Source organism: Nicotiana tabacum, chromosome 17 (genome assembly GCF_000715075.1).
Source record: "Nicotiana tabacum cultivar K326 chromosome 17, ASM71507v2, whole genome shotgun sequence".
Lineage (NCBI taxonomy): Eukaryota > Viridiplantae > Streptophyta > Magnoliopsida > Solanales > Solanaceae > Nicotiana > Nicotiana tabacum.
This window is the reverse complement of record NC_134096.1, coordinates 94,148,693-94,161,573: the sequence shown is the minus strand read 5'-3', so window position 1 is coordinate 94,161,573 and position 12,881 is coordinate 94,148,693.

Genomic DNA, 12,881 nt, shown 5'->3' with positions numbered 1-12,881 from the left:
GACCACGGGGCCGACCGTGGCGACGGGCGTTGGGAGGCTGGCCAGGACGCCACGGGGCGCGTCCAAGGGATCATGGGGCATGGCTGGAAAGCCGCCCATGACATTCTCCCCCACCTGAGTTGGCGACGTCCTCGGCGCCTTCCTTGCAAGGTAATCATCAATCAGGCTCTTGTAGGCTTTGAGGTTTGTTCCCCTCTCCCAAGTATTCTCCTCTGCATCACATCCCTGCCATTTCACCAAGAACTCCTGGTGATCTTTTCTTGAGGCGTGAATCACTCGATCATCAAGAATAGCTTCAGCACGCCTTTTCCCGGTTGAATTGGGGCCTCGAATACTTGGTATTGTGAGTTGGCTTCGTGAAGGATCCTCCATATCTTCCCGAAAAGGTTTCAGGAGACTGACATGGAAAACAGGATGGATTTTCCACCAAGCTGGGGTATCCACCCGGTATGCAACTTTCCCAATGCGCCTTTCAATGGACAAGGGTCCAATATATTTTTGCAATAGGCGAGGGTCATGGACCCCTGCAAACAAGTACCGCTTTGGGATTTTGACCATCACTTTGTCTCCCACCTGGTATTCCACAAAGCGGCGATTCTGATCAGCATGCCTCTTCATCCGCTTTTGGGCTTTGACAAGATAGCTCCGCACTATCTCCAAATTTTGCTTCCATTCTTTTGAGAAGCTGGCAGCCCGAGGAGATTTTGACATGTTTGGTGCGTTCACTGTGTGTGGGAGTAGCGGTTGCTGTCCGGTAACAATTTCAAAAGCGCTTTTGTTGGTACTTGAGCTCTTTTGTGAATTGAAACACAGTTGAGCAGCGTCCAGAAGCTTCACCCAATTCTTCTGCGATCCGGTCACAAAGTGCCGGAGATATTCCTCTAGCATGCCATTGAATCGCTCCATCTGGCCATCAGATTGCGGATGAAAACTTGAGCTATGACTCAATTTTGACCCGAGGCACTTAAAGAGTTGGGTCCAAAAATTGCGAGTGAAGCGTGAGTCGCGATCACTAACAATGTCTTTAGGTAAGCCCCAATACTTGACGACATGAGAGAAGAATAGTCGAGCTGTATCTTCTGCTGATATATATTGTGGGGCTGCTATAAAGGTAGCATACTTGGAAAACCGATCCACCACAACCAAGATAGTTGTGAGATCTCCGACCTTAGGCAATCCGGTGATGAAGTCCAGGGAAACGCTTTCCCAAGGTCTTTTTGGTACAGCTAGTGGTTCCAAGAGCCCTGCCTGCGTCAAGCGGTCTGACTTATCTTTCTGGCATACTAGACAAGTCTTCACATACTGAGCGACGTCATCGACCATTTGAGGCCAATAATATGCACGGCGAAGTAATGCCATGGTGCGTTCCTCGCCGGGATGACCGGCCCACAAAGTATCGTGGCATTCTGCAAGAAGAGTCCGTCGCAGATCTCCTCCTTTAGGAACATAAAGTCGGTTCCCTTTCACCTTCAGGAACCCATCTTCGGTGTAGAACTGGCGAGTCTTGCCCTGTCCTACCAAATCAACCAAATACTGTGCAGCAGGATCCTTGATGAGTAGATCCTGTATTTGGTCTTTTATGGTGGTGGTTACTTCGCTTCCCTTTAGGGCGGCGAGTACACACATCGATGCTAGATCAGCTCTATGACTGAGTGCATCAGCAACATGATTGGTCTTTCCACTTCGGTACTCCAGGTTGAAGTGAAATTCCGCTATGAGTTCCTGCCATAGCCTGTCGTCCATTCAGCTTTGGCTGGGTCATGAAATGGCTAACGGCTGTGTTGTCTGTCTTGACCACGAATGGGGCTCCCAGTAGATAATGCCTTCAAAGGCGTAAGCAATGAACGACAGCCAATAATTCTTTCTCATGAGCGGCATAGCGCCGCTCTGCATCCTTCAGTTTCCGGCTCTCGTACGCTACGGGATGCCCTTCTTGTAGCAATACTCCACCAAGTGCATAGTCGGAGGCATCTGTTTGCACTTCAAATGGCTTGGCCAAGTCAGGGAGGGCCAAGACTGGGCTACTAGACATAGCCATCTTCAATGCGTCGAAGGCCTCTGCCCGCTTGGGGCCCCAATCCCACGGGGTGGCCTTCTTGAGAAGTTCTGTCAGCGGCACTGCAATGAGGGAGTAACTTTTCACAAACCGCCAATAGAAGTTGCATAGGCCAAGGAACGACCTCAAGGCATGTATATCCTTAGGAGGCGGCCATTCTGTAATGGCCTGAATCTTCTGCTGGTCCATCGTGATCCTCCCTTCCTCGATGACATGTCCGAGGAAGTCAATTTGTTTCTGAGCAAAGGAGCACTTGGATAGCTTCGCATATAATTCGTGCTCCCGCAATCGGGCTAGGACCTTCCGCAAATGCTCCAGGTGTTCTTCTAGTATCTGGCTATATACCACAATGTCATCCAAATAAACCACGACGAATTCATCAATGTATTCTCGGAAGACTTGGTTCATCAAGGTGCAAAATGTGGCTGGCGCGTTAGTCAAGCCAAAGGGCATAACCAGGAAGTCGTACGACCCATATCTTGTCACACAGGTCGTCTTGTGCTCATCACCATCGGCAATCCGAACTTGCCAATAACCTGTCCTCATGTCTATTTTGGTGAATACCGTCGCACCACCCAGTCTATCAAACAAGTCTGCCATTAGCGGAATAGGGTACTTATTTTTCACGGTGATTTTGTTTAGAGCCCGGTAATCCACGCAGAGTCGTAAACTACCATCGTGTTTCTTTTGGAATAGCACAGGGGACCCGTATGGGGACTTAGAGGGTACAATGATCCCTGTGTCTAGCATTTCCGTCAATTGTCTCCGAAGCTCGGCGAGTTCGGGTTGTGACATTCTGTATGGCGCCCGGGCATGTGGCTTCGCACCCGGCACCAACTCAATCTCATGGTCCACAGTTCGCCTAGGCGGAAGACGCTTTGGCATGTCTTGTGGCATGATGTCTTCAAATTCCAGAAGTAACTCCTTCACGGGTGCAGGAATGGGACCCGAGGAGCGTTTTATATCTTCCATGCAGAGGGTAGCCAGGAACGTGGGTTCATGTCTTTTTACCCCCTTCTTCAACTGCAAGGCCGAGATGTTCTCGGCTGCCATCTTCATGGGAATGCACGGAATAATGCAGGGCTTGGCCCCATTTGCCCCCATCATCAGTAGCATGTCTGCATACGGTGCGGGCATGGTATTGGTCTATCTCAGAAATTCCAACCCCACGATTAACTCAAAGTCATCTATGATCACTACGCGCAGGTTGAACTTTCCTTCATAAGGGCCAAGCTTCACTGGTACTTCTTTGGCTATTCCACCCACTGGTTGAGGTGGTGAGTTGATAGCCTTCACACGACCTTTGCCCTTTCCTACAACTAGTCCAAGACGCTCCACCTGAGTCGAGGCTAAGTAGTTGTGGGTGGCACCCGTGTCTATCATTGCCCGAATGGGCTTGCCATTTACCTTCATGTCAACGAACATTAGGGTCCTCTCTTGATGAGGAGGAGTCCTCAAATTCGCCTTCTTATTTCCTTTCCTGGTAATTGGACATGGGTCCTTCTTCTTGCGGATACCGGCACTGGTTCCCGCTAAGGGCTCAGAAATGGAGCCAACAATTGCATTGAATGCACCTACTGGCTCGGTCTGGTCCGCATCATCGGCGTCGTCATCCGTCCCATCCTCAAAAGCTTGATGGGCGTTCATCTGTGCATGTGGACATTCATTATTCCAATGTGGTCCGCCGCAATGGCGATATCCTGAGAGGGGCTTCCTCCCCCGATCATTGTTGTTAGATGCAGCACTAGTACTGCCGGAAGAGGGAGCCTTGGATTTGGGTGCACTCCGGTCTCCTCCACTTCTGCTAGGGCCACTAGTGTTTGGTTGGCCCCCTTTGTATCCTCCTCGGACAGGCTGTTGAGGCCTATCCTTCCGGGCTTCCACTTGGTAATCCCCAAGGCACTCTGCTGCTTGGATTGCCTTAGGCAACGTGTCTACCCTTTGTCTCTGCAACTCCATCCGGGCATAAGGTTTCAACCCTTCCAGGAAGGTGAAGAGTTTGTCTTTGTCCCCCATGTCACGGATGTTCAGCATGAGCGCGGAGAATTCCCGCACGTAATCTCGCACTGATTTGGTCTGGCGGAGCTCCCGCAACTTTCTCCTGGCATTGTACTCCACATTTTCGGGGAAGAACTGTAGGCGTATGGCTGCCTTCAGTTCCGCCCATGTGTCGAGGGCATCTTCACCTGCCTTGATGGCTTCGTACTTCACCCGCCACCAGAGTTTGGCATCACCCTGAAGATACATGGCAGCAGTTGCTACCTTCTTAGCTTCTTCCAGGCTTCCCACGGCATCGAAGTATTGCTCGATGTCGAAAATGAAATTTTCCACTTCTTTGGCATTCCGAGCTCCATTGTATGGCTTTGGCTCAGGAATTTTCAGCTTTTGTGCCATGGGGGCGAGGTTCACACCACCCCCAAATTGGTTTTCGCCTCCTCGAAGTAGACCTTGTAAAGCAGCATTGACAACATTGAGCTGGCATGTCAAGTTGTCAATGGTTTGTTGCATGGCGGTCACCCTGTCTGCCTCTTGTTCCCTGTTGGCTAAATCCTCGGCACGCTCCTGCTGGAGGACCTCAAATTTACCAAAAATTTCAGCTGCCTCTGTGGCTGCTGTTTGCCGGTCTCCTTCAGAGTTGCGGCTGATGTTTTCTATGTCAACTTCGGCCTGGATGAGTCTGCGGTCCAGGTCGTCCAACCTTTGCACTAGGCTGGTCTTTAGATCGGGCACCATTTCCACGATGGGCCGTAATGCGTCAACCGTTCCCTCAAGGGTCGCGATGCGATCCCCATAATTCACCATGGTCAGAAATGGTGGTAATTGCAATGTAATCCCTCGTCCGATGTCGAGCCTAGGCTCTGATACCAACTGTTACGCGGCGCCTTCCTGAAGTTCCTTGGAAGGGCGACGTAAGGCTAGGCAACCGATGTCAGTACGGTTGTTGTCCGCCAACTGAGGTCCCCTCCGTACGCTAGACTAGATTGTCAGTGCCGTACGGGAAAACCAATATCATGAGCAATTGAAAGAGAGCAGAAAAGAGAATTGAGAATGAAAGAAAGCTTGATTGCATTGAATGAAAGCTATTACAGAAAACAAGACGGTGTCGGGGGGGAGAGACACCAGTACAGAGAATTGTTTGCTTGCTTGAAAGTTTTGATTGCTTGGTCCCCCTTAATAATGCTTAAAAAAAATAAACCAAAGTTACATGACTAGACCTATGAAAGCTGGAAAATCACACTTAAAGAAAATGCAGCAAAACTACTCTATATTTACAATGAAAAGGACTTAGTCTTTTACAAAGCAGCAGCAAGTCCGTTGGCAGCAACTTTGTCTTTAGCATCAGGGTCTGCGCGCGCGGCATTGTCTGCGCGCGCGGCGCTGTTGGCTTTTTGCCTGTGGCTGGGCGCTGGCGATGGCTATCAGTGGGGCGACAGAGGCACATGCGCACTTGTCACTTGGAGCTGCCGAGACCACGGGGCCGACCGTGGCGACGGGCGTTGGGAAGCTGGCCAGGACGCCACGGGGCGCGTTCAAGGGATCATGGGGCATGGCTGGAAAGCCGCCCATGACAGACCTTATGATATCAAAAGCTAATATGGGATGATTCTACTATTTTAATGTTTGACCTTTTCTTTTGACTTTCAATGCAAACTTGGTACACATTGGATTCATTAAAATCCTAATATCAATATTATATCTAGCCTAGATTAAATAGTTACATTGTTACTTATTTTTTAAGCATCTAAAAGACTTAAAATTATAAGAAGAAAAGTAACAAAAGCCTAAGGAACTATTTCATCATCTTTTTGTCTATGTTTTTTGTTTCTTCTGTGCGCCCGGATGTGTTTGACCAAGTAAGAAAAGCAAACTATTACTAGTATAAGAATAAGTTCGGAATTAATTAGGAGAGTATAAGTTTTATATGAAGAAATATGTCAAAAGCTATATTCTTTAGATGAAGAAAAATAAAATGAAAGTGAGCTTTAATGGGATAAAAAAAGAAAGGTAATACGACGGAGACAAGAACTCCATGAGAAACAAAACTTGGACTAGAACGAGGCCGGCCGACACCAAGTGGCCCGAGGTGATATAACTAAGATGGCTATATAATTCAATTTAGAATTGGCTATAATTTTGAGATATTGACACAATAATGTTGTTGTTTACTTTGTACACTGAACTTGCAAATGACAAATCAGTTTTTTGTTGGTCTTGTCTGGCTTTGAATGTAGTCGGAGAATGGAAGTTGTGGAAAGAGGCGTGTTAGTTTAAGATAATGCATACCATTATTGAATGAGAAAGGTCTCAATCTAGAACACGCCAAATGTAGAAATGGATTGCACCTTGTGAAGTTGGAGAAGCTTCCAGATGCATGCAGTTTTTTCCCTTCACAAGAGATGCTAACGTTGTACTGCTGTTTCATTCGTTATTTTAAATCATTAGCCCAATTAATTCAAATACACTTGTGAAGAAATCACTAAAGGGAAAACGCTTTCTATCTAAGTATTTTGCCGTTTCCAATCTTCAACCTGCAACCTTGGCGCTTTTGCGTCTATATCCGATTTTGGGGTTACGATTGAACCTATACTCATTTTACAAAAATATTTGCAAGTCTATTCACGTTACAATCAACTTCGGACTTATCGGATCTGAAGTTAAAAAAAAATTAGCTTGAAGTGAAAAAATTATACTTCCAATGCACTTAAGGCCAAATATGTGTGAAGTGCAACCAATAATTTCATGCACTTAAGGTAGGGGTGGCAAGTGGGCCGGGCCCGGTCCTAAGTGGGCCTCGCGGCCCGGTCCTAAGTGGGCCGGTCCTATACGGTCCGGTCCTAAACGGTCCTGGGCCTCGCGGGCTTATTGCTGAAACCGGCTCGGGACCGGGACCACGAACTAACGGGCCCGAGTTTAGTTGGTCGGTCCCGGTCCGGTTCCGAACCCAAACGGGCCTAAACGGGCCCAACAGAAACTTTTTATTTTTAATTTTTTTTTGTATAGAAGTTAGAGAAAAAAATAGTAATAAAGATATATAAGCTATATTCGATTTATATACTATATATACATCTTAAAAAATATATATACAATATTATATATACATAGTATACATCTTAAAATATACTATATATACATCTTAAGATATACTATATATATATATAGTATATATATATATATATATATGTATGTATACTATACTATATTATACTATATGTATAGCTTAAGATATACTATATATACATGTATATCTACTATATATATCTAGTATATCTAGTATACTATGTATATATAGTATATCTTAAGATGTATATGTAGTATAGTATATATAGTATATCTTAAGATGTATATATAGTATAGTATATATAGTATATCTTAAGATGTATATATAGTATATCGAATATAGTTTATATATCTTATGAGATGTATATATAGTATAGACTATAGTATAGTATAAATATAAGCTTATATGTATACTATACTATACTATAATATATATACATCTTACTATATATAAGCTATATTCGATTTATATACTATATATACATCTTAAGATATACTATATATACATGTATATCTACTATATATATATCTAGTATATCTAGTATACTATGTATATATACTATATATACATGTATATCTACTATATATACTATATATCTAGTATACTTAGTATATCTTAAGATGTATATATAGTATAGTATAGTATATATATAAGCTTATATATATATGTATATCGAATATAGCTTATATATCTTATGAGATGTATATATAGTATAGACTATAGTATAGTATAAATATAAGCTTATATATATATATATATATATATATATATATATATATATATATATATATGTATATATAGTATAGTATATATAGTATATCTTAAGATGTATATATAGTATAGTATATATAGTATATCTTAAGATGTATATGTAGTATAGTATATCTACTATATATATCACATATAGTATATCTACTATATATATCTAGTATATCTAGTATACTATGTATATATAGTATATCTTAGGATGTATATATAGTATAGTATATATAGTATATCTTAAGATGTATATATAGTATAGTATATATAGTATATCTTAAGATGTATATGTAGTATAGTATATCTACTATATATATCACATATAGTATATCTACTATATATATCTAGTATATCTAGTATACTATGTATATATAGTATATCTTAAGATGTATATGTAGTATAGTATATATAGTATATCTTAAGATGTATATATAGTATAGTATATATAGTATATCTTAAGATGTATATATAGTATAGTATATATAGTATATCTTAAGATGTATATATAGTATATCGAATATAGTTTATATATCTTATGAGATGTATATATAGTATAGACTATAGTATAGTATAAATATAAGCTTATATGTATACTATACTATACTATAATATATATACATCTTACTATATATAAGCTATATTCGATTTATATACTATATATACATCTTAAGATATACTATATATACATGTATATCTACTATATATATCTAGTAATATCTTTCTTAGTCTTCCTCCCCCTATGGAATGAGCACAACAAAGTGCTAATACCACCATTGAGAAGAAAAAGAAACTAATCAAGATGTGCCAAAATACAAGTTACATATTAATTTACATGGTATCTCTTGCAAAATTCATAAATCCTTCAAGGTTCGGAGGAATTTCCGTTGGTGGTGGAGGAAATGAAGCTTGCTCATCACCGCTCCCAGGCGAAGCATCATCCTCCGCAAGTTCAGCTAGCATTTCTTCATAAGCTTCGTCTACCTCTGGTTGTGATTCAGCAAGTCCAAAATTTCTTCTTTCCGAACGGATCCAATCTCTGAAAAGTACTGATTTTTCCAAGCTCTCCCTCATAGACGCTCTATAATCACCGAGTTGAAGTCTTGCTTGACTGAAAGCGCTCTCTGATGCCACTGTTAAAGCTTGAATAATTAAAATATCTAGGGTCATCCTTGAAAGAATCAGAAAGTATTTTTCTTTGTCCTTCCACCATTCCAAAATATTAAAGGAGCCGTCGGGATTCACTTCCTCAATTCCCTGTGACAAATAAACTTCAAGCTCATTTAGTTGTGAAAAATCACTAGTACTAAAAATAAACTGCCCTGTGTGACGTGAATTAATTATTCTATAAGCAATAATGCACTTTTGCATTATCCAATGCTCATCAATCCAATGACTGGTAACAGTACGGTAATCACAGTCATTACCACTTCTACCAATATCAGTTGTAATAGCAAGACGACAATTTATATGAGTAAATAAATAGCGCAAATATTGTTCATATTCATGTTTATATTTATAAATATCACTCTTTACGGTTGTGCGAGGAAAACCTTTATAAGTAGGATTAAAAAAATTTCTAATATAATGCACAAAGTGGGGGGTAGAAGAAAAACTATAGGGTAAGCACATAACAGTGCCCATCTCAACTATGGAGGATCATCTAGATTATTATTAGTTGGGTTAACTTCAGGAGCAGGACTAGTGGGTGTATCATCATCCGGTTGCATTTCATCAAAATCTATTTCTTCATCATCATTTTCATCAATAGTTGGATTACCATAAAGAGCATTCATATATTCATGGTTTAATTGTTCATCGGGTGCTATATTATGAAAAAATTGACTCTCGGTAAATTGTAATAAACTATTATCGCTATCAAGAATAGGAGGTGTAGGACGGGTAACATGTTTGGGTCGTGGAGCCGGGGGAAGTGGAGGAGGAACATATTGGCCACTAGATTCACCACTCTTCGATTTTCCCTTATTTTTACTAAACATATTTTTTAAGGAATAAGCCATCTTAATTAATCAAGCAAAGTAAATAAAACAAACAAAATTATAATATTAAAACTTAAGAGTTGGAACGAGTTTACCGAATTGACGAACAACTTGTTGGAAATTGATTATCGTTGAAGACTTCAATTCACCAACTTCACAATTGTTTCACAAATTGTAACAATAAAGTAAGCAATAGTAGAAGTAAATTAGAGAGAGATTGTGATAGATTGATGATTTTGTAAGAAAAAATAAAATAATGATAGGGTATTTATAGTTGAAAATAGGAAAAAAGTATAATTATAAAAAGTTTGGGATTAAAACAAAGTTGAGGGGTTAAATGGCTATTTCATAAATAGCCAACGGCTATTTTTTACAGTCCAAAAAAAAGAAAAAGAAAAAATTAAAAAAATTAGCCGTTGGGCTCGCTAGGCCCGCTAAGGGGACCGGTCCGGTCCCGGGCCCTGGCGGGCCAACCGGTCCCGGGCCTGACAAGCCCAATCATAAGACTGGCCCACGAGACCGGACCAGACCCGCTAAAATCGGACCAAACGGTCCTGGCCCGTTTAGCCGTTTGGCCCGCGGTCCTGGGCCGGTCCCGGGCCTGGACCGGCCCACTTGCCAGGCCTAACTTAAGGTCAATAAGTCTAAAGTGAAAAATTACACTTCAGATGCACTTAAGGCCAAAATGTTTGAAATCCAACAAACGTTTTCATACACTTAAGACCAATAAATCTGAAGTGAAAAGTTGCACTTCATATGCACTTACGGCCAAATAGGTCTGAAGTGTAACTAATGGTTTTATGCACTTAAGGCCAATAAATCTGAAGTGAAAAATTGCACTTCAGACGCACTTAAGTCCAAAAGGTTTGAAGTGTAACAAACGTTTTCCTACACTTATGGCCAATAAGTATGACGTGAAAAATTACACTTCATATGCACTTAAGGCCAAAATGTGTGAAGTGCAACCAACGTTTTCATGCACTTAAGATTTAATATCTAAATCTACTCCAAATGAGCTCAAATTTGAAACATATAACCTCTAAGAGCCCGTTTGACATAAAATTTGATGGAAGATTTTTTCAAAAAAAATTCACTTTTTTCGAAATCAACTTTTGTTCATAAAATTTTCAATTTTCACTTGACGATGCATTTTGAAAATTTTCGAAAATTTTAAAAATTACAAAAAACTGTTTTTCAAAATTTTCACTCAAATCATTCACAAAACTTCAAAAATAACCCAAAATAAAATTTATGTCCAAACACAACTCTAAATTTCAAATTAAATACCATTTTCACTTGAAAAAGAATTTTACCATTTTTTCGAATTTTACAATTCTTATGTCCAAACGCCTACTAAATATCATCAAGAACAAACTTCAATCATCAATTTGTCAAAATAACAATAAATCTAACGAACCCATTTTGCAATTAAGAAAAAAAAGATATAAAGTGTCATAATAACTCACCACTGTAAAACATCATAAATTACCTTAAAATATGTTTATAAACACCCTATAAAAAAAGAAGAAGAAGAAGAAGAAGAAGAGGAGGAGGAGGAGGAGGGGGAGACCTAGAATTGTTTAAAAAATAGACACAAGTTAATATTTTCTTTAAAAAGTAGGTACAGGTTAAATGAGGACGATCAAATAGAGCGTCCGTGCAATCTTTTGCTGCAAACTTGTAGTAACAAATAAAAATAAAACTTATTCATTCCATTGCACTCAATTAGGGCCCGTTTCGCAATAAAAAAATTCACTTTTTTTTTGATTTTTTATTTTCTTTTCCTGAATCAGCCATGAATATTTTAAATTTCACAATTTTTAAAAATTCCAAAAAACTATTATTCAAATTTTTAACTTCAAATCACTCACAAAAATTTAAAAATAGCTCCAAATTTTATTTATATCCAAACACAACTCTAACATTCAAATATTATTTTCAATATTTTTTTTTCTTTTTTCAGAATTTTATAATTTTTATGTCCAAACACCGATTTATAGCCTGTTTGGCCAAGCTTCTTTTGAGGATAAAACGTTTATTTTTTGTTGTCAAAAGTATTTTTTTCTAAAATTAAGGTGTTTGGCCAAGCTTTTAAAGGAAAAAAGTGCTTTTGAGGAGAAACATAAGCAGTTTTGGAGAAGTAGAAAAAAATAGCTTCTCTCCGAAAGCACTTTTTGAAAAATACACTTAAAAACAGTTTTTTAAAGCTTGGTAAAATACTAATTGTTGCTCAAAAATACTTTTTAAATGAATTAGTCAAACACAAACTGCTTCACACCAAAAGTATTTTTGAAAAAATTAATTGTGTGATTTTTTTTTTTTGCTATGTTCAATATTTGACTGATTAGAAATTTTGACCAGCCATCCAACCTGACTACTCCCACCTATGTTTAATTGTTCATGATATCAACCTGGTCCCACAATGTTCTATGTGTTCCCTTTTATTTTCTTTTTCTTTTTACTCGACTTAAATTTTGTCAAGGCCTCACCTGTTGGTTCTGTGCTTTTAGGAGGACTAAAACCGTAAAACCCATTTTACTCCTCTAATGTGTATTAAATATAACATACAGTATTTACAAAAATCTAATCCAGTACTGTTAGATGTGTGAAAATTAAAACAGGGCAGCTAAACTAATCACGAAAACTTTCTTTTTCCATCCTCTAGCCACCAAGTTATGCCATTTGAAATAACGCACGATTCAGTAATATTACTTTGAATTATGCTTATACATATAATTGGTCTGATATAATTAAAAAAAAATAAAACAATTAAGGCAACTGCGAAGCAGGTGCCCTGAATCAGACAAAGTAATTTAGAAAACAAATCTAGAATGAAATAGACAAATATATTATTATATTAGATAGAAGTTGTGAATATAAGAAAAGAACTTCAAAAGACGAGATAATCTAATTTTCTAAAAGATGGAATAACAGGTAAAAACTTGTAATTTGGTTTACTAAATTACTGAAATACAATGAACATGTTGTTCCAATCAGTAACATTGACACT